Here is a 25955-nt window from a genome sequence, read left to right on the forward strand (position 1 = left end):
CGGCAGCGGATGAGCTGAGTTTACCCTGATACTTATGATTTGTCCCACTTCCTTCTCCTTCCGCCAGCTTCCTGTGGTGTTCATAAAAGGAATATTGTATCGCCCTAACCCGCGGGTTGCTTGCCAATACCCATTCTCTACCAGCCCATCTCTCACACATGGATAAAGGCATGCTTTATCTATAACACACTGAGACACCCTGCCGTCTTACATTGGGATGCTCAGTATCAGACACACTCTACAGTACCTGCATGAACACCTGATTGTTATAATTGTGGACAAAAGGCAGCAACATGTATTTCCTCTTCACTGATAAAAGGGCTCAATCTGGCCTACGGGCTAATGGGTGAGAATTCACAGGGATGCACACAGTTCTTTGGTATTCCACTTGCTTGGTTATTATAACATTTGAATCTGGCCCTGCTGCCATGACGTCTAGATGCAATGCTTTTTCACACTATCATTTGTATTTGGGAACCACCGACGGAAGGTGGGTCTGATCTGGAGTTGAGTGCATGTTCAATGGCAAATAGATCTATAGGCCACCAAGCATTGACACACTGTCTTGTATGATGGACTGGTGGACAGCTAGCTGTTCCAGTAGCAGTTGTATAATACAGATGTTGCCAGTCCTTTATAGACTTTCACTGCTGTTGTATGTCCAACTAACTGCTGTAATACTTCTCATCAGCATCCTCGACCCCTTCCAATCTGGATTCTGCAGCAACCACAGCACTGAGGCCGCGCTACTCACCGCCACAAACAACATCTGCACCCTGCTCGACCAAGGACACACCGCGGCCCTGATCCTGCTCGACCTCTCTGCAGCGTTCGACACTGTCTCCCACCGTACACTCACTGCCAGACTCCACAATGCCGGCATATAGGGAACCACCCTTGACTGGGTCTGCTCCTTCCTCACCAGCAAAACGCAAATGATCGGGCTGCCACCCTTCCTCTCCGAACCCACGCAAATCAACTGCGGAGTACCCCAAGGATCATCGCGCAGCCCCAAGCCCTTCAACATCTACATGGCCCCCCTTGCCACCATCGTCAGACAGCACGGATTCAGCATAGTATCTTACTCCGACGACACCCAGCTCATCCTCTCCCTCATCAAGGACCCCGTCACCACCAGACTCAACTTCCAGGAAGGAATGAAGGAAGTCCCATCCTGGATGAGCAGCAGCTGCCTGAAGCTCAACTCGGAAAAGACAGTGGTCCTTGTTCTCGGACCCTCCCCCTCCGCATGGGACAACACCTGGTGGCCTGCCGCCCCCGGCAACCGACCTTCCCCCACGGACCACGGCCGGAACCTCGGCATCGTACTCGACTCCTCCCTCACCATGACCCAACAAGTCAACGCCGTCACATCCAGCTGCTTCAACACCCTCCATATCCTCCGAAAGACCTTCAAGTGAATCCCCCCGAATCAAGGAAGACATTCACACACGCACTCACAAATAGCAGATTGAACTACAGAAACGCCCTCTACGCAGGAATCTACAAGTCTATGCTCCACAAACTCCAGACCATTCAGAACACCTCAGCCAGACTTGTCCTTGGCATCCCTCGACACAAACACATCACCCAACACCTTCGCAACCTCCACTGTCGATAAGAGAATTACATTCAAGATACTCACCCACACCTACAAATCCGATTCGCCGACCTCGCCCTCGCCAAAACCCCACGCATCCGCAGAGCCAGAACAGTTGGAACAGCCTTCTTCAACATCGTTGCCACGACCTGGAACAAGCTCCCGACCGACATCAGACGCGACCCCTCTCTGAACAGCTTCAGAAAGACGCTCAAGGCTCTTCGAATGAATGGAGCTGATTACCACCCGCCAACCCCCCCCCAGCACCTTGGGACCCTCACGGGTGAGTAGTGTGCTTTCAAATTCCCTGATTGATTGAGCATTGCCAAAATGATATATTTACAAAAATATAAACTTTAATAAACAGATTCAAACAAAAAACAAAGATTTAGAAAAGATTTATTGATAATTCCAAATAGCAACATGAACTTCTTAAGCCCACTTCTCACAGCAGATCTTTCCTCAAAATCCCAACTGACATTCCTTTGAATGCAACAATGCAATGGATAACGGGGTTTTAAAAGAAAGGGAAAAAAACTTGGAATACTATATTATACAACCTAATGGATATAAAAGTGATATCATCCTAATCATGAAATCTAATTTACAACACATCTCCTTCCCATAATTGAAGAACAAAAACATTTGTAGTCCATAGCTATGGGACAAAACTCAAGAGGAAGGTGAAAACATAAGATAAGAAATTGCAACACTATGCAATCTTTATCCCATTTAGATACATATGTGGTTCGTTGAGCATAGCTTCTAACTCCTCCCCTCTCCTGTGGAACTCTTGTGTGATCTTGTACATTTGTTGTACTGGGAACGGTATAGCCAGCCTATCAATGCTCCATGTCCTTCCATCCTCCAAGACCACTATGTTTCTTTTGACCTGACTGTCTTTCAATGACTTAAAGAAGGCATCATGTGTACCTTTGTTTGGGGTGGTTGATTTGACCACAACTGTGTCTCCCACATCCCATTTAAAACTTGTCACCCCATGTTTCATATTATAACATTTTATGTATTTGTTTTGATGTTGGACAATGTGTACATTCCTCTCCTCTCTCTGTACCCTCACCGATTCACCCTGATGAACCGGGGATATTTGAAACTCAATCTCTTGGTGAAATCATCAAAAAATATCCCCCACTGGTCGTATGGACCTTTGGTTGTCGACTTGAAGTGGTGAGAAGGAGCTAACTTTGGAAATGCATCTCAATTTCAGTGAAACCAAAGAACTTCACACTGATGACAGAGAGGATAGTATTTTAACCACAAAGGTTTATTTTCCAAATTAACAGTCAATCATCAACCAGTAAAGTCGGATGATGTTCAGAAAATATGTCAATACAGTCATAATATTCAGGCACGCAGCATCAGTGGTCAGCGCTCTGGTCTCCTGACCTGTGAGACCTTAAAATGACAGTTGGAAAGCAGGAGCGCAGCGGGGGCGCCGCTGGTGCGCCAAAGCCAAGCCCGTCTGTGCTCGACCATGCCTGAACGGTTCCAGGGGCCAGGAACCCTGCCCAAATCAAGATAGCACAGACCCGCTATACCCTGAACCAGCTACACAGACTCAGACCTCCCCTTGAACCACGCTGCGGCACAGGTTGGTAATTTGATAGTGGGCCAGCGGGTGCCCAGATATGTAATCATTGCAAATTTGACGTAAAGCCATTAGATACCCTTTTATCTGACGTCCGTTGTTCTAAGGACAAAAATATGACCTTGAAACTGGGCCTAATTAACAGCCGTTCCCTCCCTAAATATAAAACTGAAACTTGTCTGCTGTTAGAGGAGGCAGAGCTCGGCGTATTATTTATCACTGAAAGCTGGATTAAGGACAGCTCCACCCCTAAAAGAGGAATATAAATATGTCATCACCCCCCTTCCGGATTGTGGAAGCTGCCAGTTCTCCATCACCCTCTCACCAATGCATATATTCTCAGGGCTACTAATTTATCGTCCCCCGGGCCCCTATGGGACGTTTTTAGAAACTCTAATAGACACCCTGGCCAGTCTCCTGGTGCAGAAAACACATATTACGATAATCGGAGATCTAGATTTTCACCTTGGGGACCAGAATCTCCCGAATGTTAAGTGGTTGATGCATGATCTTGAGGGGCTACAACTAACCCAGTTGATATCATCCGCTACACACATTAAGGGACACATACTTGATACATTAATTTCCAATGACCCCAAAATTGCAGCATCCTTACCAGTACCTATGCTGTGGTCAGACCACTTCTTCATTCCTTTTACATTTAGCATGAGGGGAGTTGGGAAAATAAATCCTCAACCTTCAGTGACTACCCAGGTGGGAATTGGTCGAAGCTCAATCCAGAGACATGAGGGGAATGCTTATTCTCCTCTGCTCCCAGGATACAGGGAAAGGTCTAAGAAGCATACTACTGCTGAGAAAGCTGGGATATTTGCTCATTGGATAGGATGGCCCCAAAAACAACTCCCAACCCAAAAAACTTGGCTAAAAAGGCACCATGGTTTAACGCATATTTGGCATCACTAAAGAAAAACTGTAAAAAAATTGAAAGGGAATGGAGGAAGAACTACAACACCAATCTCAAAGCTTCCTATAAGACAGCTATTAGGCGTTACCGTAATAATATTAAAGATGCCCAGGCAAAAGTTTTTAAGCTAAGGATTAACCAAGCACAGAATTCATCTAAGGAACTCTTTAAGGTCATCAAATCTCTAAACTCCCTAACACACAGCAACCATTCCACTCAGGCCTTAGAAGAGAAATGTAACGAATTAGCCTCTTTCTTTTCCAAAAAAGTTATGGCTATTTACAGCTCCTTTCAGAATGGGAATGGAACTACCACATGCAAGGATGAGAATGGAACTACCACTCTCCAGGAAAGGGCTCAGGGGCGGAACTCCACCCTGCCAGTCCTCACCTGCTTCCCATCCACAAATGTAAATGGTGTGAGAGCTCTGTTGGAAAATATCAAATCAGGCTCACCACGAGACCCAGCCCCACCACACGTGCTTGGGAAAGTTATGGAGGCCTTGCTTCCATCATTGGTCGAAATCATTAATCTCTCGTTAGAGGCAGGTGAAGTTCCTAAAGCCTAGAAACACACGATAATCAGACCCCTATTAAAAAAAGACGATGTTGACCAAGCTCTGCTAAGGAACTACTGGCCTAAATCACTTCTAGCATTAATTGGCAAATTAATAGAGAAACATGTTAACGGAGCATTAACAGAGTTCCGGGAAACTAATCATTGCTTCCACCCCACTCAGATGGGCTTTCGTGCGCAGCCTGGAACAAGGGAGCTCAGCAGCTATATTGTTTCTCGATCTCAACACGACTTTTGACATCATGGACCACTCGATCCTACGAAAGAAGCTGTGGGAAAGTGGCATCCGAAACAAAGCTCTGGAGTTGCTGTTCTCCTTTTTGGAGGGCAGAACCTTTAAACTCATAAATGTATTGATGAGTTGGACAAGAAGGGTGATTGAAGAGAGAAAGGAGATGGGAAGTGATGTTGAGGGGTGGCGGGCCGGTCGCCAGGGGTCGGGTGTTGCAGTCAGCAGGGTTGGGCTGAGGCCAAGGTCATGTCGAAGAAGAGGAAGAGAGAAAAAAGAGAGAAGGGCCCTCTGCTGTTGATGTTGGTGAGACACTCACTGAGGTTTGTTAATAGGGTGGATAGAGTCACGGTAAAAGATAGAGCTGGTGGGGCTCGGGCACCATCTGTTACCCTTGGCGAGGGTCCTGTCTTTTAGCGGGCCTGTTTGTCTGGTGCAAGGAGCGAAGAGGGGAATGACTAGAGGAGGGGATAAGGGAAACAAAAGGAGGTAAAGAAACAAAGAGAAGGGGGTTTGGGCAGGGAAAGGGGAGGGAGTGGGACAGGCTAAGAGGGGTGGCGTATGGAGCTCACAAGGGGGGAAGGAGGAGGAGGATGGGAATATCAAGGAAGGGGAGCAATCTGGGGAGGGAGAGAGAGAGAGATAAAAGATGGGGTTGGGGTGGAAGGGTAAGGTGGGAGATAAACATCATCCCTATGTGGGTAGCAGGTGTGGGGTGAAGGAAAAAGGAGGGAAGGGGTAGTAAGCATTCTGTGAGTCAACAGTAGTCGGTTGTACGATTCAGTTAGTGGAAGGTGTAGTGGCATGGAGGCACTCAGGACCGTTACGATGTGCAGCGAGAAAGGTTGGATTGAAGGGCATTCACAGATGAGGTGTGTTATGTTGCAGTGGGTATTTGCACATTGCCAGCAGTTCATATGGGGGAGAAGTCCTGCTCTGCTCAATTTTGTCAGTGTCCAGTGCCAGTCATTTAGCGTCTTGAATGAGCAGAACTTCAAGCGGGCCTCCCTCGTGCCCTTGTCCAGAGCTTCTAAGATGTCTGCTCATTCATCGTCCTCGTAGGAGGCCTGCAGGCGAGTTTGCCATTTGGTACGAAGAGTTCACAAAAGGGGTTGTAAGAAAAGGTGGGTTGAGAGTATGCCATATAGTCCTGTCATCACTCCTTTGTGGCAACCCCAGATGGTTAGAGAAAAAACACTATAGGTGAGGACTGTAGGGACCAGGGGTGAGGGCCCAAACAACGCCTTAGGCAATGCTGCAGTTGCATGTAGCACCAGGTTTGTCGCAGGTGGAGGCTGAATTCCTCTCTCAGTTGGTCGAACTGTTTAAAGTCTCCAGTAAGCGGTAGTTGATCTAAGATGTGAATACCCACTTCTCTCCATTAAGTCCAAGACAGGGGCCAACCATCAATGTGTATACCATTGTTGCCCCATAGTGGCGCCTTTTCATATAGTTGTGGGTCTAGCCTGGGAACATGGTGTGCACGTAACCAGGCTTGTGCAGAGCGCGTAACACAGGGTGCGAAAGGCCTGAGTGGCGGACTCGGCCTTTGTACAGCAAAGAGAGCCCTGTGCTGTTAGAGAGCAGCTCCCATTCGATGTGGTTCCATTGCGTGCGTTCCCGGAACCAGGGAGCATGTATGTCAATTGAGAGAGCTGGATTGCGAGGGTGTAATGCTCTAACGACGGGAGGCCCAGGCCGCTGCATGAACGGCGTGCCATCAGTTTAGTCGCGGCTAGCCAGGGTTTTGAAGATCTCCATACAAAGGATCGAATTTGGGAATCGATGAGATGCAGCGTGGAGAGAGGCACCGGGATCGGAAGCATCCCAAGTGTGTATGTGAAGCACGGCAACGCAACCATCCATACTGCCTGCGCTCTACCCCACAATGAGTACCCTAGGCTTGACCATTTCTCAAAGTCTCATTTCATCTAGACTACAAGTGGGTCCATGTTGTCCAAAACCATGCCCTCGATGCCGCTATTCACCACTATCCCTAGATATTTGAGGCGTGAGGGCTGCCAGCGGAAGATAAATCCTTGTATATCTGCGTTGGTGATGCCGTCCGATATTAGAAGGGCCTCGCTCTTGTCCCAGATTACTTTATAGCCAGATAGAATGAAGAATTCATCGATAATGCTCAGCAAGGCCGGGAGGGAGCGTTTAAGATCGGTTACAGTAAGGAGGACGTCGTCTGCATAGGGATAGATCTTGGAGTGGCCAGTTATGAGTGGGGCACCCACTATGCTGGAGGAGTTGCGTATGGTGGAGGCTAGGGTTTCCATAGTCAGGAGGAATAGAAGTGGTGAGAGAGGGCACCTTTGGCGTGTGCCCCTATGAATTGGAAAAGGGTCAGATAGGAATCCCTTGCAGTTCACCTGGGAAGTCATATAACAACCACACCATGGTGATGAATTGGTCTCCAAAGCGTTTCATCGCAGCAAAGTAGTAGTCCCATTCGATGCGATCAAACGCTTTTTCATTGTCAAGGGAGAGAGCCAACGAGTCCATTGGTAGGTCCTTGGCCATCCAGAGGGTGTGTGCCAGGGTGCGAAGATTATTCCTGGAAGAGCAACCCGGCACAAAACCTACCTGCGTGTGATGGATTAGAGAGGGGAGGACCTTACTCAGGCGTGCTGCCAGAACGCTTGCCAGGATTTTAATATCGCAGTTTAGTAGGGAGATGGGTCTGTCTGCCACACAGTAGAGGGTCTCTCCCAGGTTTGGGTAAGACTGCAATCACCACCTTATTGGATAGGGGTCCCAGGGAGGTTGTCTGCTCTGCCTCCTGAAAGGTGGTGTGCAGGGCGTCAACTGTCTCCTCTCCGGTCCATCTGTAAAATTCCACGGGGAAGCCATCCTCCCCAGGGGCTTTATGATAGGGAGGTTGGATATTTCAAGTGCTATCTCTTCTCGACTGATTTCCCCCTCTAAGAGCTCCCTGCCATTGTTCTTGAGAGGGGGGAGGTCTATCCCTCCCCAGGAAGAGGGCCACTCGGTCTGTGATGGCTGATTCCCCAAGGGCATACAAAGTCTTGTAAGACGAGGCAAACTCGTTTACAATGTCCTGGGGATGGGTAAGGACCTCACCACCTGTCGATGTTATGGCAGAGATGACCATGGTGGCCTATCATTGTTGTAGTTAGGCCACTAGCAATTGACCCTCCTTTTCCCCCTGCTTGTACTGGCGCCCCTTCAGGCATTGTGTAGGGTACTTGACCTTAGAGGTGGAGAGACCGTTAAGGGTCATCTGGGCTTGTTGTAGGAGTCTGCAGTGATACAGAATAGGGCAGTTAGAATAGAGTCAGGTGAGAGAAGCGCTATCCCTCTCCAATTCTTTCTGGTGGGCAATTGCCTGTTTATTGGCTACTGCTGCATTATCCTCTGTGTCTGTTGGGGTGGCTAAGGCACCAGTGGTCCATAGTCTGAGGTCCTATCGCTCATCAGGGCCCTGTCCGTGTCATTTCCTCTGTCTAAGTGTCCAGTTCTGTTCAGGACCGGGTCTCTCACAAGGTTCCATTCCCCACCAATACCATATTGTGAGGCTCCTATCTCCGTTAGTAATTGATTCGAATGGAGGAGGAAAGACCGTTTCGCCCCAGTTGGTGTGTAGATAGAGCCCATGCATAAGAAATTATCTCCGAGGCGCGGTTTGGCAAATTAATATCTGCCTTTGGGGTCAGTCCATGTCTTTGTTACAGTGATGGGCAGAGCTTACGGATAAGGATGGCAACTATGTATTTGTGTGGAGGCCCTTTATCGAGGGGTGTCTGTGTTGCTATACTGCTGTGTATCACCCTACTTATCCAATCTCTGCATAATTTGTCGGACTCCAGGGCACCTAAGTGTGTGAGCCATGTCTACACTTTTGGACTGGTGATAAGAGAGTACTTTTTTCCATTTGATGTAATGTGTGAGACTATTAACATTCCAAGAGAGAGCATGTAGTGGATGAGAGGCGCACATATCTAGGGTAGGTGTGGTGGTCCGAAGCCCAGCCTCCGCATGATGGACCAGAAAGGGTGTTAAACAACTACGGGTAGGAGAGAGGGGTATGTTAGGAGGCTATACTATAATCTGTACAGAGATATAATATGCAGTTTAGTTGGCGAGATAGTGTCGATTGCTGTGGGCAGGTTCATTGTGACAAGAGTAGGAATGGGATCATATCAGGTTAGCAATATAGAGGATGGGTAAGAGTGGACAGGGACAACAGATGTCAGGGCAGGAGGGATGGGTGTTGGAAGGAAATGCGAGGGGGCGTTCAAGTGGGGGAGGAGGAGGGAGAGAGAGAGGAAAGGAAAGATAAGGGGAAAAAAAGGGTGTGGGGTCCCTGGACATGCAGGGGAAGGGCACATAAACTTAGTTACATAGCAAATTTAGGGATTCATAGATCTTCTTTAAAATCTGATTAAAATTGAGGGACTCTCCGTTTACCCTCAAGGGACTCGAAACCATGCCAAAACCCTATTTTGAAATCTGAAGGAAAAAAGATATTGACTTTGTTCATGCAACGGAATGGAGAAGAAAGCCTGGCACAGGTTGACAACAGTGACCCACTCAGCCTGTCATGGTATCTTGAATAGTATTAATGCTGGATTCGCTGGCACAGGACAACAGGGAACAACAATATTATTAATTATCCTAAGGTTGATCATAATACATCTAGAGTTTATTGACTGATTAATTAAAATCATTACAATCATTTCAAACAAATTATTAAAATGATCTCATGAACAACTATACATGCATAATACAACATGCAACTCAGGATGCATATAGTCGGGATATACCCATCTATAGCTGTTTAAAAAATAAAGAAAATAAAAAACCATTTTACCAACAGCCTTCTAGATACTAATATGACAAAACTAAATGTTTCACAAATCTAAGCTATCACTCAAGATTAGGCATGTACAAATCGTTTTGAAAAACCTTAATAATAATGTTCCAGCCTTTAATTTCTGGTCCATTGTTGTGTGACACTAGGCATGTGCAAAGAGCAACAGAGCAACAGTGGCAGTTTTTCGACACAAACATGTTTACTCAATCTCTGCTTAAACAAAAACTAAGGGGCAGATTTACAAGCCCCCTGCGCCACCAGTAAGTTACTTTTTGTGACGTACTGGTGGCGCATGTTACTGCTCCATATATACAAGGACAGGAAAAGCCACCATGCGTGGCTTTTCCTGTCCTTGTAAATATGGCCCTTTACACGCAGCACTTTGGGAGAAAGGGGCGTTCCATGGGTGTTGCTGTGGGTGTTCCCACTCAACACCTATGGAACAAGACACATTTCCAGATTTACGAGGATTCATTAACCTGGAAATGCGTCAGTATGCTGCGCCACCCTAGGAGTGGCGTAGCGAGACGCAACGAGGAGAAATGTTTTAATTTCTTCTCGTTTTGTCCTCTTTCAATACGTGCTGCATTCTACAGCATGCATTGAAAGAGGAAAATGCCTGTAGTGATTGTTTTTGTGCAGGAAGGTGCCCCTTCCTGTACAAAAACAATCTCCCCATGAGCGCATGGTGCAAGGGTGCCCGCGCCAACGCATGGCAGCCGCTTGTGCGCCAGCGCAGGGGAGAGCACAGGAATGCAACATATTATTGTAAATATGTTGCAATCCTGTACTTTGGAAGTGCCGCAGCATGGCGCAGCCAAAGGGCTTGCGTTGCCGTGCTGCAGCACTTCCTTGTAAATCTGCCCCTAAGGGCTCTAAGAAGGTCACACAAGCCAGCATTATGGAAAGCAAAGAATATCTTCCACCAGGAATTATGAAATATGTTGCTATCTGCAAGCAAGTCAAATAACAGCAAGGAGTTATGGTCAATCATTAATGGTCTATAAAATAGTGACAGCAGGGTTAGCAGTGCAAACATTACAGAAAATGCTTGGGTGGATTATATCTCTAACTTGTATGGAACACGAGTGGCAACTACTCCTGAGTATAGGTCCTTTTGGAACAATAAATCATCAGAGAAACCTGAAGTAAAAATGGGCAGCACCCACCATGAAAACAGGCAACATTCCAACAATGTATCCAGTATGGTCGGGATATCATCCCCACTTAGAATTGAGTCAATAAATAAAGAAGAAAGCACTGCTAAAACGGATTAGATCAAAAGGGGCACTGGGCCAAACAGCCTCCCAAATGCTGTCTTTAGGGCAGATCCAGATCTGTGGGCAGAGATCCTGATTCTGCCTACTTATTAGCAGGGACATCTTAAGGTTTTTGGGGGCCCTAGGCCCAACGTATTTTGAGGGCCCCTGTTCTGAGCAGATTTTAATTTATTATCCTATTTCAACTCTTTCAGACCCTCTTTGACCAGGTCATTGACAGTGCACAGACACACTCCTCCGAATTCTAAAGTTTTTTCATCTTATATTAAGGGACAATGACGTTTTCAATATTGTAACACAGCAGCAGATCACCAATATTACTGCAAATAAACTCTGTGACTCACTCCCATTTCTCATATGAGGCCCTGTTTTGATCTAAAGGAAACTTTTTTATCGATGTTGCATGAAATTCAAACACAACATTTCGCTGAAAAATGTCTGAAATAGACTCACACATCACTCACATTAAAAATAACTTTAAAGGAAACAGTATTTTAACAATTTGTTTAACAATTATTCAAGGTCATCAGGGCAAGACTGTCTGCAGCATAGAGCTGGCTCTAACAGGGGGCCCCCTGAAAGGATGGGGCCCTGGGCCAGAGCCCACTTTGCCCATGCCTTAAAACGTCTCTGCTTATTAGATCTTTATGACTGAAACTGTACCTGATTCATGGCAAGGAAGTATCCTGCAACCTAGCTACAAAACGGACCTCCTGAATTTCGTACAAACTATCAAATACTAGATTTGACAGACATCGAGGCAAACACTTTCGCCTTTCATCTCTTTGAGAAACTGGAAGAATGGCCAGGTACACAGCACTTAATTTCAAAGAATCAATCTGGATTTTGTAAGGGCCAGTCCACAATTACTAATTTGTATGCCCTAACGTTGATGGCAGAGAGTGCAACTTTCAGGAAGCAAAATCTTTATATTTGCTTTGCCGATTTCAAAGTAGCATTTGACACAGTTCCTCGAGGCTTCCTATGGAAAAAGTTAGCTGCATGGGGTGTGATCCCGAAATTATTTGATCTTTTCATCCTCCTTTATACAAACACCTGGGTTCGGGTCAAGCTGGTTGATGGAATCTGTCTTACACCGAGAATGAAACTTCTACTGGCTTAAAGAAAGGGTGTATGCTTGTTACATATTTATTTAACCTTTTCATGGCGGATCTTGACCAACATCTGGAAACAATAAACTCAAGATCCCCTAAATTTGCAAATAATCCACTAAAATATTTACAATCTACAGACAATACTCCACTACTCAGTCAGACACTTTCAGTGATTAATCAATTCCCTTGAAGAATATTTTTCACTTCATCATCTTGAACTGAAAATTAAGAAAACCAAACTCATGTCAATTGAGTCATCGACAGCCAGATTGCAATACTGGCATGCAAGGGGAAAGCCAATCGAACTGGTTAAGAGTTTGTAAGTATCTCGGCATTTTGTTTGAAAATAAAATCTCTTTTAAAGAACATTTTGATCTCTTAAGAGCTAAAACAGCCTCCTCTATTTTTGCTTTTAAATCATTTTGAGCCAAATTAATGTTTGCCACTTATGATCATCTGGTGAAAATGATGCTCCTAAACTAATTCCAGCATTAGCTTATGGCTCAGTTATGTTCAGAGGGAAGGACACTAAATCACTGGATCTGTTGCTAACTAAGGCTATAAAACCCATCTTTATAATTCCTAAGAACATTGGTCATGCAGAAATTCGTTTGGAGTTCGGTCTTCAAGGGCAGGGTCTAGTGTGACAGGCCGCCTTTTTAAAATGTATTGATTCTGTAGGTCTTATTTATGAAGCCCTGCATCATATTTGTGCAGCTGTTGCGTCACTTTTTGTGACGCTGCAGCGTCATAAATAATGCTCAACGTTGCTCCATATTTACGAAGTGACGGATCTAGGCAGATGCGCCACTTCGTAAACCCCTGTGCTACATTATACCTGCATCAGGTGTAATGTATGCCTTGAGGGCGTTCCCCCGTATCAAAGCCTCATAGAAGTGGTGCATTGAAATATATCTGATTGATGCTTGCCCGATGTGAAAGGACACATTGCTGGAGTTACGTCTGTTTTCAGACACACCCTAGCAATGCGTCACTTTTGCACCTATAGATACGTCAGTAATATTGACGTACCTGAAACTCCTTGCGACATGATGTGCCATGCTGTAAATATGGCGCATCCATGGTGTCGCAAGGAGGGCGCACTGAGAAGTGTCGCATAGCTGCTTTGCCGCAGCGATACAACACTTCTCATAAATAAGGTCCTTTGTTTTTATCTGGACATGGTTCCTTAGCAAATCTGGGCTGGAAGGAAATCAACAATTCTCGCTACATTGAGGGCCTACTTATCAGAGTTTTACCAAACTTTTGACTTACGGGTAACTAGGCCTATACAAATGAAGCAGAGTTTGCTTTAAACGTCTTTTGAAACAAGCAACCAAACAACTTTCGTTCACCGTCGATAAAGGTGCACTATTAGTCAAAACGCATGCTTGGACAGTCATAACATCCTATGAGCAATTGGGTTTATAGCCATATATGACCATCTCCTTTCCATCACCCATGAGGGATGCATATCTGAAGCTAACACTTGGCAGATACCCAACTAAGGACAACATTCCAAAATGGCTACATGAATGGCCAACAAGTAGCTGCAGACTTTGTGGTTATTCACAAGAAACAGTACTACATTTAGTTAATGTCTGACCAAACCTGTTATGTGCTAGCAGAATACTTTTAAAGCCTCTGTAGAGGAGTAAGAACATGTCGCCAAGCATGTTATGCTCGAGGATATCGGTAAGGGTGCGAGCTGCTGCTCCCCCTTAATTCCGAACTCAGAGTTTAAAGCCATGAACTGCCTACAATGTAACTGGGCTTTCTCCTTCTCTGAAACTGAGATAATACCCAAAGGGGGAACAAGGATAATCCGGGTCTCAAAGAGGACCTGGGGCATCGGGAGGACAACCAGTCAAAGGCCTTTCTCCTTAACACTCGGTCCTTAAATAAACACAATGTATATATCCATGACCTACTTTTAGATGCAAGCCCAGATATCTTGTTCTTAACGGAGACGTGGCTTAGGGAAGGGTCAAACCCTACTATTGCTAGCGCCATCTGGCTACCAGGTCATTAGGAAAGACCAGATTGCAGGCATAGGTGGAGGTGTTTCTATAATTTTTAAAAGCAAATTCTCTTGTAGGACAGTACCAACTGAAGAGGTACCGGGAGCCGAACCCCTGGGTTCCCATGTTGGGGTATACGCACATCAATCTTTGGCGGGCATTTTAATTTATAGACCCCCTGGCCCGGCTAGTTCCTTCTTTGACTCTATTAGCAACGTAGTTTCTCCTTTAGTCACCAAATACAAACATTGTATGGTGCTAGGAGATTTTAACATCCATATGAACAAACCAATTGAGCAGGAGTCCATTAGACTGCGAGAATCATTGGAGATCCTTAAACTGATCCCATACGTCCATCATCCCACTCATGAGAAGGGACATATCTTGGACCAGATCTTTTCTAATGAAACAATAGAAACAGCCCTATCCCTTCCCCTTGTTTGGTCTGATCATTCTCTCCTTGGTTTCAAAATTAATAAAGAACCCAATTGCCCCACGATTTATGGGAAGCCCCACCCCAGTAGTTATAGACCTTTTCACTTTATGACGTCAGAGGCCCTGAGGAATCATCCGATCCCTTTCAGTGACTATCCTGAGAATGATGCCGATTGCCTCGAGAATTGGCTACAGCTCCGTGCATTATTCGTTCAGCTAAATCTGCTTGAACCTCGGGTCCCTGGTTTTCAGAAGCACTCAGGAAAAATAAGAGTGCCTGCAAACAGCTGGAGAGGGCGTGGTAGAAGGACTATAATCTTAATGACAAAATAATCTACAAACAGGCGCTGAAGGCTCATTACAGTAACATTTGGGAGGAAAATACATTTTTCTTCTCCTCCAAAATTGGGTCAGCAGGAAACAAAAATAAAAAAATCTTTAAAATAGTGGAAGAGTTCACATCTCCTAATGCGGTCGTCAGCCCAATTACCCCCACTGCTGCATGGGCTGGCCACTTGGCCTCTTACTTCTACAAAGAAAAAAAAACATTCAAGATGCTTTCCCGGAGCAGCTCCAGGCTAAGGGAGGGTGTTTGAAGCCTCTGTCCCTTCCCACTTCTATGAGGGAACCGCCACTCACATCCCCCTGGAAAAATCTTTGGAAATCATGAGATCTCTCAAATCAGGCTCACCATCTGATCCGTGCCTAGCAAAAATACTGGCCTCCATAGCGGAGACTATTAATCCAGCGGTGAATTTAATTCTCAGCGCTTCACTGCAGAATGGGCATGTTCCAGATGGGAAACAACCTTTACAACACAGTCATTACAACGCACTACCTTTACAACGCAGTCATTATATTACAACATCCTTTACATTGCATGCCATTACAATGCAGCCATTACAACGCATACCATTACAACGCATAGTTTTTACCCCTACACTATCCAACACTTACCCTACAGTTTCACTCTCTGGAGGGGGAATAGTAATTTTTACCCCTACACTATCCAACACGTACCCTACTGTTACCCCCCAAAATTATGCGATGTAATGGTATGCGTTGTGATGGTATGCGTTGTAATGGCATGCATTGTAAAAACATGTGTTGTAATGGATGTTGCGATGTAAAAACTGCTTTGTAAATGCATGCGTTGTAAATGTCTGCGTTGTAACATCATACATTCGTTCCAGATAGATGGAAGAATGCTAAGATTCTCCCCCTACTGAAAAAGCCGCGATCGGATCCTGCGATTGACTCAAACTATAGGCCTATATCCTTGCTTCCCTTTTTTTTTCCAAAAGTATTGGAAAAATATGTGAACTTCGTTATGACTGAATACGTGGAAGCAAACCAGGTGCTTCACCAGAGCCAGTCAGGCTTCAGAGCAAATTTTAGCACCGAAACTGCGCTACTGGAAATCTCGGAGGTTATCAAAGGGACTTTAGATAGAGGATGTAATGCCGTACTGATAGTACTAGACTTAATAGTGTACAGTAACAGACAACGGCGGACACAGTGACCGCACTATCCTATTGTGTACCCTTAGTGTGAAGATCCGCAATTTGTGTAGAAAAGGTGTGCATTAGCCACTCCAGCACCTGCCGTTGTTTGGTGCTAATTGCGGTGCAGAGAAATGCTGAATCCAAGGTTTGGAGTGGTGCACCACCAAAGTATAAACAAAGTTGTTTTTCAATAAATTTCAAAGTCTTTTAGTAGATTATCAAACACAGTCTTTAATTGAAAAAAGGTTTGATTTTTAGGAAATTGTCAACCAACGCGTTTCGTTCATAACAATGAACTTCTTCGGGGCATAAGAATGAGTGTCATCTCGTACGCAATAAGGGCGTGTTGATTGCCTGCCTGGGCCTCCTTGATAAGGGCTCGCGGTCTTCGTGATGAGAGAACTGCTGCTTTCTGCTCCGTCCAGTGGTGTCCTATATCCTTGCTTCCCTTTTTTTTCCAAAAGTATTGGAAAAATATGTGAACTTCGTTACGACTGAATACGTGGAAGCAAACCAGGTGCTTCACCAGAGCCAGTCAGGCTTCAGAGCAAATTTTAGCACCGAAACTGCGCTACTGGAAATCTCGGAGGTTATCAAAGGGACTTTAGATAGAGGATGTAATGCCGTACTGATAGTGCTAGACTTACCTGCGGCCTTTGCTACCGTGCCCCATGACCGGCTCCTGCAACGACTCCAGGAGTGCGGTCTTGGGGGCACGGTACTCAAGTGGTTTTCCTCCTTTCCGAATGATCATCAGCAAAAGATCTGGTCCCCACCCTATGCTGCCCCTATTCCCTCCCATGAAGGTCAGGGTTCCACAGGGCTCGATTTTGAGCCTTACACTTTTCAATCTACACATGGTCCCCCTTGCGTATTTGGCTGAGGGCCATGGAGCAACAATAGTATCCTCTGCGGACGACATGCAGTTGCTCTTCACAAGTGAGAAGGGCGCTGATTTTAGAAGGGATGTGATCAACATCTGCCTATCTGAAGTGTTCTCCTGGCTACAACTAAACCAACTCAATGGTAACTCTGGGAAATCGGAGATGATTTTCTTTGACCTCTCCCCCAGCGATGTTTGGCGCAATGGGTGGCCCTCGGACATGTCCCCTCCTATAACTTCGGTAAAGATGGTTAAGAAATTAGGGGTTAAGCTGGACGACAATCTACCTTTGAAGGCCTAGATTCAAGCAGTAGCCAGGTCTTGTTTCGGTCTGTTAAAAATGCTCAAACAGTTTTTCCCCCTACTTCCAGTGGCACATAGGAAAATGGTGGTTCAGGCCTTCATAGTATCAAGACTGGACTATGTCAACGTTTTGTACCTGGGTCTTCCAGAATATTTATTGACGTGCCTCCAAGAGGTCCAGAATGCGGCGGCTAGGGCAATACTATGAGTCGGCCCTAGAACGCCGATGTCCCCCCACCTGAAATCCCTTCATTAGGTTCCAATCTGAAAGAGGATCCGTTTTAAAGCGCTGGTTCTGGCCTTTAAAGCTCTTAATGGGACGTGCACCTTCTATATCCAGAAAAGAGTCCAGTATTACATTCTGTACTGAACGTTGCGGTCCTCAACGCAGCAACAGGCGCTCACCCCCAGGTTTTCCCTAGCCCGTATTGGCAGCCGTTCCTTTCAGGTGCAAGCCGCTCGGCTATGGAACGGCCTGCCAGTAGCACTGCGGCAGGTTCAGAATCTGTTCATCTTTAGGAAACAACTAAAAACATGGCTATTTCAGCAATAGATTATGATCTTAGCCTATGATCAGTCATACTGTCAGTACCTGTCATGAGGTCTTACAGCGCCGGGACACTCTAGTTGGGTAGCTGTGCGCTCTATGAGTACCAAGTTTAATTTCATTTCATGCTTATCTGGCAAGTTAATGCACCTCATTTGCTGGTTTGTTAAATTCTTGACCGAGGTGGAAAGAATTTATTCAACCGTGTCTTAAAGCCCAGCACTTTAAGTATTCTCCTTTAAATGTTTTAAGTATGTTTAATCAATGTCCTATTGATAATCAGAAAAGGATAAGAAGTTAAAAGATGGTGAATCAATGAAAAGCTGTGAGAAAGTGCCATGTTTGTTGCATGGTATGCCCCCATTTTTTGCTGAATTGCTGAATGTACTTTGACTGAGTGTGGCATGGACACCTGCCAATCAGGTGCCCAGGGCCTATGTTCCTTCCCTAAAACACAAAACACAAATTGGCAAACCCTGGCCACATGTCAGCCCCTGGTAAATGGTACCCTAGGTACCCAGGGCCTTGTGACCAGGGAAGGCCTCTAAGGGCTGCAACACTCATTGTGCCACCCTTAGAGGCCCTGTACCCTTACACACACACACTGCCCTTGCAGGCTGAGTGTCTGGGTACAAGACAAAACAAAGAGTCGACATGGCACACATTCCTGTGTGCCATGCCCACCACCTACACTGCCATGGCATACATCAGCCACCTCTCTAGCTGGGTGCCCTATGCCAGTGGTGTGGGCACAGGAGCATGCGCCCTGTGCCCCTACAGTACCCAGGTTCATTCCTGGGCACTGTAAGTGCAGTGCTTCCATTTAAGAGTACATGGTGCTGAGAGCTCGTCAAACACGAGCTCCACAGCACCATAATGGCAACACTGAAGACTGAGAAGTTTGGTATCAAACTTCTCAGCACATTAAACCCACACTGATGCCAGTGTGGGATTTAATGTACCAAGCACCCCAGACGGCATCTTAGAGATGCCCCCTAAAACCTAACCTACAATCCACATCTGTTCTGAGGCTGCCTAGGCTGTCACACAGCAGACATGTTGCTGTACCCCTGGGTAGGAGAGCCCCTGCTCTCCTCGGCCTGCAACAATGCACATCCTGGGCGAGGTGCTAAATCTCCTCCCCCAGGATGGGCAGGGGGAAGCTTCAAAGGCATGCCGCCTCTGTGAACTTCCCCAGGCCACTGCAAACCCCCACTCTGGCGGGAAGCTTGGCTGAAAACCCCAAATAAGGACAGGGGATGTGCCAGCCTGCCAACCCCACCCCTCAGGTGGGGGAGGCGAGGTGAAGCACATCTCCGGGCTCTTGCCATCTTGAAGATGGGAAGCCCTGCCCAATCAGGACTAGGCTACTGCCCCCCTCCCACAGGAGAGAGGCAGGATAGGGGGTGTACCCACCCCAGGACAGGGACCCATTGGTCCCTGCCCTTCACCTACCTGTAACACCCCTAAATTTAGTATTTAGGGGCACCCTAAACCTTCCTTCCCCAGATTCCAGATTCCAAAATCCGAAGAAGAGCTAGAAGATAGAAGACCTGCCCTGCAGCTGCTATGAAGAGGAAGACACCAACTGCTTTGGCCCCAGCCCTACCGGCCTGTCGATCCTCGAAACTGCTCCTGCTCCAACCCGGCATCTCTTGTGGCCAGCAACCTCACAAACCCCGGAGGACCTGGCTACCTTTTGACTCTAAGCCCCCTGGGACTCCCATGAGTAGAGGCTCTACTCAAAATCTACTTCTAATCCCTGGCAGCAGCTCGGAACCGCGAACCCAGCACACTCTGCACCCGCCATGCCTGGCCTGTGCCGGAGTGACCAAAGACCCCGAGGACGACCCCATGGCGACTGTGACCCCGAGTCCGGCACCCAAGAACCTCCGTCGACACTCCTGAAGAAGCCTGCAGCCTCAGAACCAGGTGCCCCCCAACCGCGATCAACAGAGGATAAGATTTCCCGACACCAAAAGGCACCCCTGCACCCGGTGCCCCGCGGCTCCCTGTGCCCAATCCCAGGGTACCTACCTATCCTCCAACTACCCAACTTACCTCTCGAAGTGGTGGTGGCACCTGAAGAATCTTCGTCCCCGAGCTTGCAGTCTTTTTCTAAACTGGAGCTTTTCCATTGAAATCAATTGAGCGCCCGAAGGCTGAAAAGCACCCTGCACCCAGCCGCCCGAGTGGCCCTGGCAGTGCAACCTCTACACCTATTTACTTCCCCACTTGCCCTGAGTAAGTGATCAGGAGCCCAGCTCCCACAGCCGCGTGGCCTGCTAGTCAGCAGCCACCAACCAATGCCCCCTACCTCTCATAGGATAACATTGGGCCTAACTCTCTCTGCACCCGGCCGCCCCTGTGCCGCTGAGGGTGAACCAACTGTACCTACCTGACCCTGAGAGACCCCTGAGTCTATGCCCAGAACCTTAACTCTGCCAGTTGAGTACTTACCTTTAAACCGATAACTCAATTTTCTCCATTGGGTAACATTGACTGGTATTTCCTGAAATTTCTTCTAAGTGTGGACTTTTCAAAACTTAAAATATTCACCAAAAATCAGCCGAGTAACAAAAAACGAAAATACTCACCTGCTATTAGGTGAGCTCCCAGTGCTGGATCTTGGTGTCCAGCACTGACTCTGAAAAATACTTACAACTGTACTTACCAGTAACCCAATTTTCTCCCATAGGAAATCATTGACTGTTTTTCTGTGAAATTTCTTCTGTCAATTTCTGCAAACTTTAAATATTCTTTAAAAATCGTATAATTTCTGAAAACGTAATTACTTACCTGTTTTGGATAAAGGTCCCAGTACTGAGTCTAGGCACCCAGTACTGGATTACAAAAGTAACGAGAACATACTATACCTGCAACTTGAATTTTCTTCCATAGGGAATCATTGACTGTTTTCTATGAAATATTTTCTGTGTCAACTTTTAAAATAGCAAAATATTGTATACAAATCATCACAGTAATTAAGTCGACTTTTATCACTTGATTCCAAGTACTGACCCAGGACTGAATCTAGGATCCAGTCCTCGAATTCCAAAAGTAATCCTAAAAGTAATCTGTTGCAAGTAACTTGAAACTTCCATTGAACTCAATGCATTATTGTGTTTACAATTGTGTTGCTTATTGCAACCACTTGTAACTTTCTACAAAAGTCAATTGCATATTGCAAAAGTATCTATATAAAGCATCTCATTCTGAGAAAGTATATTTTAATATCTATTGTTGGTTCTAAAATAAAACAAGCATATATTTTTTATATATAAACCATTGGCCTAGAGTTCAGTTATTGAGTGTGTGAGACCATTTGCTGACTGAGTGTGTGCAACAAATGCTTTACACTGTCCTCTGATACTGATGTACTGCTCGACCAAGCTACCACTTTAGAGAGTAAGGTTATATCTAACTTTAGCCTCTGCCAAACCTCTGGGGACTGTGGACTCTGTACACCCTGTACCTATTTGGGAACAGTATATACGGAGCCACTTTCTCACAAAAGCACTATGGTAACTTTTTTCAGAGGTTCTATAACGAGCTCATGAATACTGTCAAATAATGATTGATTGGTAGAGTATTAGTGTTAAGTATTTTAACCAATTTTACAGATTACGTGTCTCATCAATTAGAAGATAGTAATGGAGTATTAATGTGAACGATTTTTATTTGCTCCATTTCCCGGGTAATTTAATTCTGAGAGATTTGATCTGGCTGTGTGCCGCAAGCAGAAATCTAATGTTCTCCATCAAGTGCCATTTTCTTACAATTTGAAAGAATTGGTTTGGCATTCTACCAAAGAGGCCAAGATAATGAAACATGAAGAGTTAATAATTAGATCTGGCTTCTCTGGTGCCGCTAGCGAAACTTCTCTGGTGGACAAATGGAATTTCCTTAGCAATTCCTTAATTATAAGATTTGCAGCTAAAAACATAAGAAATACTAATCCCTTATAACCTCTAACAATAAGTGGTCTATCAACAAAAGAAGACCCTTAACAGAGCCACTTTCCAGTCTTGGTATTATAGTGTAGCCAACGATGGGCAACCAAGCCCTTTGAGATGATGGTATAGTCAATCATGGATCTATGGTAGGAACTCTTAAATTTTGAAACTGTAGTTATAGCTTTCGGAACACATTCATTGAGCATCAATAAGCCAAGTCATTGTAATTGTTCATGACTGGATGGGAAGAAGTTACAATTCGGCTTACCAGGTGTGTTGGTTGATAATTGATGGATATTAAAGTCACTGGACATATTTAAGTTTGCGTTTGGGTGTTGAGAAACCAGTTTTTTCTTGCTATTTCTTCTCGTGGTCAGATAAATATTGGATAGAAAATTCACTGATGGGAATCAAAATCTATATTTGCTTTGTTGATTTAAAAGCAGCACTTGGGACAGTTCCCTGAACCTGCAGCAGACAAGTTTTCAACCATATACTCTTTATCTATCCCAGGATCTTGGGGTGTGACAAGCCCAATAACAACTGCAACTGCTCAACATTACACATATGGACCTCTATACAATAAGTCAAAAAGCATCATCGCACTGCAAAACACACACCAGGGTCATAATGCTGCAAGCTTGGCATACACAATCTCGACGCAACCCTATTAATACTCACGCCTCAGCTAAAGCAAACTCCTTCAATTAGATTTACATCTCCTCTTCCTTGAGAGTTGTATCTTCCTAGTGCGCTGGGTACAGGAGCATCCTCTCGCCATCATCTCTTCATGTCTACTGTCAGCTTTTTCTTCCCAGGCATATAAGTTTAATACATAACAATAAATCTTTGTCTAGCTAACGAGAAACCCGATAACCCACATGAGCAGAGGAATCAAAAACAGCACACTAGCAACTTTAATATGTGAGAATACACAGCTGGGGCCCAAAAGTCAGGCTACTTTAGCTCTAAACAAAATGGAAGAACATTTCAATAGTATTAATCCTTAGCAATTAAACAATTACTATCAAATGTACCTACACACAGTAGACACAATCATTTTAATTGTTATTCGACCTAGTATAGCTTCCCAATAGACTAATAAATCACGACCTAATAAAATTCTTGTTAAAAGGAAATGCAAATTATTGAACATCAGGCACACATTGAACATATGAATCACACATAAATGCATGTAAATGATACATAGAGAGTGGAGCCTAAACTTGAGCTGTTACAATCCCCATTCAACCAACTGGGTATGAAGTTAATTCCTGGGTGTGTTCCTGTGAGTGACATGAAAGGGGATAATCATGTTGCAGAGTTAGGTCCAGTGTGGTAAGAACATAGCATATTTTGTAAAGCCTGATCTGTTGGTTCACTAGATGCAAATGATAATTTCATACACTCTTTGATCATACAACTTTCTCATTACACAAGGCCATAAACCCTAGGGAAGTACAACACTGTTTTGAAGTGTTATATGGACATTCGGGCAAGAAAATCTTTCAATTGCTCAGAGGTGAATAGTACCCCATTTTCGGGAATTAGTGTACTGGCTATGCCTGCTACCATTAAGGTATCCGTTAAACCCCCAAACATTTTGACTTTATCCTCCACTTTTTGTGCTGAATTTGTTTTTGTTGGCCTTAGGACTTTATACTTTACCACTGCTAACCAGTGCTAACGTGCTTGTGCTCTCTCCCCTAAAACATGGTTTAATAAGCTTATACCCAATTGGCATATTTAATTTACTTCCCTTATAGAGTGGTAATAACATGTACCCAGGGCCTGTATATTAAATGCTGTTAGTGGGCCTGCAGCACTGATTGTCCACCCACCTAAGTAGCACCTTAAACATGTCCCAGGCCTGCCACTGCAGCCTGAGTGCAGTTTTAAACTGCAGTGTCGACTTGCCATAAAAAGGGGACCTCAGACACCAACTCTTCAGTACAGTTCTGGACCTGTCAACTCTGCCAGGAAGAAGGACTGCTGTGCTTCTGAAAGGACTGCTAGTCTGCTGGACTACTGCCCTACTGAACTGCTGATTTGTTGAACTGCTAGCCTGTGCCCTGTTGTCCTCTTGCCTGGGAGAAGAGAACTGGACCTGCAACTTCATATTGAACCCAGGGCTACCAGAGTGACTCCAATGGCTAGTTTGCTAGCCTCCTGATCTGAGCCTCAGGGACATAAAAGGACCCAAGATCCTGCCCCAGCACCTGGACCCAGCTGCAGTGAGTTCCTGACCTCCAAGTGGTGACCCTCAGGCACTGGACCCTTGGTGTGGCTTTGGAGAGCTGTATTGAAGATTTTGGGCCCTTTGCGACTGTGAACAAGCCTGTTCACACCCAAATCTTCTGCCTGCACCGCCATTCAGCTCGAAGCTCCAGTAGCTGCCTCTTTGTACTACAGCATTGACTGCTCGCAAGGACCACCAACTTGAGGCTCCAGCAATACCCTTATGTGGCGCCTGGTTTGCTCTTCGAGCTACTCCAGCAGCCTCCTGTGATGCTCTCCCTATGGCCACCTCCACTGAGATTGGGACTCTTAGTGCTGATTTTAGAAGGTAAAACTTTCATCTGGGCTAATCTGGTGTCTGTAGCCAACTTGTGTGTTATGAGTATCACATCGCATCAAGTCCTTCGTTACTCGGCACAATTACACACTCCTTGCCAGTAGCATGTCTGTGCCATGGTACTATGAATACGTATGTCTGTGCCATGTTATTTTCTATGCCCATGATGATTATTTGATCATTTATTGTAACCCTGGTGGCAGTGGTAGGCATCACTTTATGTGTATTAGTGCGAATCTGTGCTTGATCACTTATGGTAACCCTGGTAGCACTGCTTTATGCGTTTTATTGTACATCTGTGCTTATAACCCTGGTGGCAGTGATAGTTAATCAGCAGAACCCCTACACGTGCTTGCTCACAACAGAACTGCATGATGACATGCTAATCTCCAAGTGGTTCAGCCTTAGAACATTGTTTGCACATGAACGCGTGCAAACTGCTTGAATTACCATAATTGCCCAATGTGCAAATGGCAGAAATTAAGAGAACGTGATGGATTCCACACTGCGGCAGAAAGACACATGCTGCCGCAAGACACGTGCCCGTGTTTCTTCACTCAGAAATGCAGCTATTTAAACCGCGTTGTGAAGGAATTTATTGCTTAGCCTCGTTGGTTCTTCAGTAGCACTTACCAGGCTCCCATCAGCACACAACTGGATCCAGGACCCAAGGAGGCATTCTTCCAAGTCTCCAGCTCTTCGGAAGAAGGTCTCCTCACCGCGTCCGCTGCACCGCCATATGCACAATTCCTCCATTGCCTAAAAGCAAAGCACAAGACAAATGGAACCTGTGGACTCAGGCAAGCTGTCCCACATTGCGATCAATGCGCTGTGACTGCACGCTCCAAAGACAAGGTAAAAACGATATTTATTATATTACACTCAAGGATTTTAGTACAAGCAGCGATGGTTTGTTCTGGAAATCATACATTTGAACTAAACGCTTGACTCTGATCGCTTCCATTACAGGAAAAACATATTTCCTGCGATAGTCTCGCCATATCAAATGAAGTATTGAGACATTGGCAGCTTTAAAAACTAGTAACAATTAGACTCAGTCTTGTAGAATCAAAAGAGACAGTTTAATGTTTATTCTGAACACCAATTGCTGGGCACATTCTTGCAGATGTTTGTATTGTATAAGTTGTGTTGTGCTATTCAGACTAAGCCTGGACAAAGCACTACGCTACGCTCGCGTAGTTTGCGAAGTTTGCGCTACTTCGCACTACGCGAATTGCATGTAGCACAGTGCAAACACACGTAGCGTAGAGTAGCATAGTGCAGCGGTAATTTTTTGCTTGCTCGCGGTCCTCAATGTCAAGTTGGCGACCGCGAGCAAGCAAAATGACATCCCGGCGAGACTTTTTCCTCATTCGCGATCAGTAACATCAAGTTGCCCATCTCGAGTGATGAAAATAAACCTCCCGGCGAGGATCTCAATGCGGGGAGGTCAGGTTTCTCATTGCGATCGCGTTTGCTCGCGACTGTTCGCGATGAGAAACTACCAGTCCGCATTGAGAAAACTGTCTCTCGAGTAAAAATCTACTCAAGCG

The sequence above is a fragment of the Triturus cristatus genome, chromosome 5_2, assembly GCF_964204655.1.
Source record: "Triturus cristatus chromosome 5_2, aTriCri1.1, whole genome shotgun sequence".
NCBI lineage: Eukaryota > Metazoa > Chordata > Amphibia > Caudata > Salamandridae > Triturus > Triturus cristatus.